A 4,018-nucleotide genomic window follows, 5' to 3' on the forward strand; every position below is an offset into this window, starting at 1 on the left:
ATTTCATCAAAATATGGGTTACCATACTCACAGTTCTTACGAGCTGTGAGAATTTGCAGTAATAAAGATGATGCTGTTGCCCAGATTGACGATATGATCATCAAATTCAGACAGAGGGGATACCCTCTTGAGAAATTATTGGTGGCAAAACAGAAAGCACTTAATATGGATAGGCAACTGTTGCTTTCACAGAAACAAAAGAAAACTATTAATTCCCGTTTCCCTTGGGTGAATCACTTCAACACTAAAAGTGGGGCGATCTCCAAGGCCGCTAAATCTTTATGGCCCATGATCCAGTCCGACAAGGATTTGAACCCCTCTGAGACCTCTATTATGCCAACATATACAAGAGGTAGAAACTTGCGTGACTGGGTGGTTAAAACAGACATCACGGGGTTATCTTCTACACAAATTAGCCATTAGAAAGGCCATATTAAATGGCACAAGCGATCAACCGGTGGCACGTCATTTTGCATTGGCAAGACATAGTGTAGCGTGTTTAAAATATATTATTATCGATCATGTACCGGCCAATATTAGAGGGGGGAATAGGTCATTGTAGTTACTGCAAAGAGAATCCAAGTGGATTTATGAGCTTCAAACATTGGCACCCAGGGGTCTCAACGAGACTCTGGGACTACACTGTTTTTTATAAGTAAATTAGATGTATTTCTGTGGTAGGAACGTATAGTATTTGGGTAAATAATGCTTGATATTTCAGCTATACATGTTATCTTTGAAATTGGATTATCCACATATATTAACTGCATCTGTGCCTGTGCTACATTTGCTTTTAATTTTATGTATGTTATGTATTTGTTTGTAGATGTTTTTATATGGTATTACAGTCACATTGATTAAAGTAATGCCTTCGGCAGGTGGGACGGCGGGATGACGTCATTAGCGGGCGTCGGAACGCCGGGTCGACGCCGGGGCTCTTTGCACATTGGGAGGGGATAAAAGGTATGTGGTGTTTAACATTTGTATAACCTGAAGACGGAGAGATTAAAGCTTCGAAACGTTGTTATTTCTGCAAACCTGCTGTTGTGTCTTTGTGATACCGGAGTGCCGCCGACAGGACGATATATATGACCCGCTGCCATACGGGTTTAGGAAGGCACCGGACAGTTATATTTTTATTTGGGAGTGCTGCTGAAATCCCTTGTATATATATATATACACACACACACACACACACACACACATACTTGTTTTTCTATCCTCATCGGGACATATGTCTGGAACCTTCCTCATGGGGACCTATTCAGGAATACCGGCCTAATGAGGACACCCCACATAACTGATTTATTTTCGGGTTTAATTAGAGATAGAGGAAACGTGTATTCAGCAGCAGATACATTTTATTCAGGAAAGGTTCTTTCTCATTTCAGCAGTAATTCGGTTCTTAATGTAAAACTTAACCGAGAGCCAGTTCCGAGCCTTCAGCGCTTGTCGTTCTGCCCTTAGGCACGCATCACAGTCATTCTTGCCCGGCACCTTGAATGAGCGAATGAACCGAATCATGTGACGTTCAACAGCTTTCACTTCTGCTGGGGTCCACGGATTGCGCTTGGTACCCCTTCTGTCACCTGTGCGGGAGAAGAAAGGTCAGTCACCACGCAACGCCACCACCAGTCATGGACGCATCTCAAATGGAATGGACAGTCACACCCACCTTTAGCTGCACCTCCATCCACCGCCGACACCACGCTGCCAGCTTCTTTTCCCATGTGCCCCATGGGAACCTCAGTATCCTGACTCTCTGGCTCATCCCCAGAGTCATCGCTCACCACCTGGATCGGCTCTGTGGATAGAGAAGGACAGGGAAACCGATCACACCAGCCCACTTAGACAGTCAGTCCCTGGAGCCACACTGTCAAGTGATACCTACCGTTTGGATCAATGGAGATCTCTTCCAGATTGTGGCCCCGGAATTCAGCCATTCTCCCTTGCTCGAGAGCCAGAAACAGCTTGCTCAACTTGGCCAGTTGAAGGGTACCCTCCGGGAGGCGGTAATAATGCCGGTGCACCCGAATATCATGTCCAAGGAAATCAGCAAGCTGATCCATCTCTGTATCGCTCAGGTTGAGGACTCTGGAAAGTGTAGCCACATGCTTCCGTAGGCGGGTGGAAGATAATGCTTCGGGGTGCTTGGCCCCACACTCCCGGGCGTAGAGACGTATGCAGTCGGATCCCCTATAATGGGACATGGCTGTTGGCCTAGCAAACATGTAGATATTGTGTGGGGTCACACCACATTCTGTCCGCTTCTCTATGAGGAGCTCCATCGCTTTCTGCATGCTTGGGGATAGCAGGACAGGGACTTTCCTGCCTCTTTTCCCAGGAATCTCAATACGGGAGAAGTGACGACAGAGTGCCTTCTCCAGCTCTGACAGGGCCTGGGCCACATCACCCTGCAAATCGGCTGTGTGCCGTAAATCGAAGGAGGAGAGCAGCATCTTGGAAACCTCACCTTCTCTCCTGCGGTTGAAGAGAATCAGCTGCGTGAGGGTAACTTTGGCCAACATGGACCACTGCTGTTTGGAAGGGTGGGCGGACAACTCATCGATGTACTCTCGCTGACGGTCAAGGAGGTACAGGTTCAAGCGCTTAACATCATCAGTGAAGGGCAGAAGCAGCGGTGCATTCCATTTTATCTCTCGAAGTGTCTTCAGGGCAGCAGTGGAGATTAGCTCGCTCCACCTCGCCTCATAAATTTTCCGAAAGTTTCGGGCACGCTCCTCTGTCAGGGCACTGCCCTCCATCAGTGCCTGACACTCCACCATAGCTGAAATCTTCTGCAAGCTGTGTCCCACCTTCAGAGCCAACAAGGGTATTTTATATGTATTGGTGCGGTCATCGTAACCGGCCAGGCTCCTCACAGCATGCACCACTTGCAGGAAATTCTGTGGGCAAATGAAATCTTCCATACACCGCAACGGTGTGACCTTCATCGCCTTCAGCAGAAGCCGCCCCACCTCTCTGAGCTTCTGACGGATGTAATCATGCTTGCTGACATCAGACCCCAGACGGTTATAGAGGTGCTGACCGAACTGCATAATCCAGCGGTCCCCTTTGATTACCGGTACCACATCATCATAATTCATTCCGCTCAGCAACTTCCAGAGGCCAGTGCCAACATCTTTCGGGAGCGGTGTGGCGTAAGTGAAGAGACCCTGCACCCTGGTTCTTCCAGGTTTGGGGCTGACACTTTTGCGGAGCGGGCACCTCTTCACATGGCGCCACAGGTGCTTCCTGGAGAATAGCCCTTTACATTTTACACAGTGCATGAAATCTTGGGGAGCCGTTGCTTCTTTCGGCTGCTTGCACGGTAGGAGGACTCCGCTGCCCTCGCGGAGAACCCCGACATTATGGGCAAAGTTTCCCCGGGTGCGAATCAGGTCTAGCTGCACTGTCCTTTCCCTGGAGCGCTTCGGAAAGCTGAGTGCCCTTGCAACCTCATGCTCATTGTGGTGGACAGCTTGAACATGTCTCGCAATTTTTGAGAATGGCCTCTCGCACCACAGGCAGAAATTTTTCTTGTTACATGCAATCGAACCATCTGCTTTTCGGGTAAGTACCTGGACCGACACTGCGCGGGCCGGATGGAGACTTGGTTCGGCCTCCGCGGAGCAAGCCCCGGACACTTCCAGAACCTTCCTGCCGTGAAAAGACGTCTCCTCCCCTCCACTATCATCCGAGCTGCTCAACTCTGACGAGTCGGGGAGATAGTCTTCGTCACTGCCGTCGGTTCCGTACATTGCCTCACTGCGACCAGCAGACCCAGCACTTCCGGAGTTTGTGGCGCACACACCGTACCAAGCCCGCGCTTTCTGTCTGACCACGCCCACCGTGAATACAGGGTTCTGGGAATCGAGGGCCCAGGCCCCGGCACGTGCTTCCTATTACACATCCGGAGAGGTGGTTCTTACTAGAGTCACGTGTCGGGCGGCGCGCGCGACACTTTTGCGCCACATGCTCCGATTTTCCCCAGGCTCCTGGAAGCCTGTCCCGGACC

At 50.0% G+C, this 4,018-nt stretch overlaps 1 long non-coding RNA gene across 1 annotated transcript; it reads right to left on the reverse strand.

The window, feature by feature from the left end:
• Positions 1 to 1,343: 1,343 nt before the first annotated feature.
• On the reverse strand, positions 1,344 to 1,852 carry LOC134934841 (uncharacterized). Its single transcript, XR_010179827.1, has 2 exons — positions 1,676 to 1,852; positions 1,344 to 1,589 (listed from the first exon to the last, which is right to left on the reverse strand). It is a non-coding gene; the product is annotated as an uncharacterized LOC134934841 (long non-coding RNA).
• Between the last annotated feature and the right edge of the window lie 2,166 nt (positions 1,853 to 4,018).

This window comes from Pseudophryne corroboree, chromosome 6, assembly GCF_028390025.1.
Source record: "Pseudophryne corroboree isolate aPseCor3 chromosome 6, aPseCor3.hap2, whole genome shotgun sequence".
Classification (NCBI taxonomy): Eukaryota; Metazoa; Chordata; class Amphibia; order Anura; family Myobatrachidae; genus Pseudophryne; species Pseudophryne corroboree.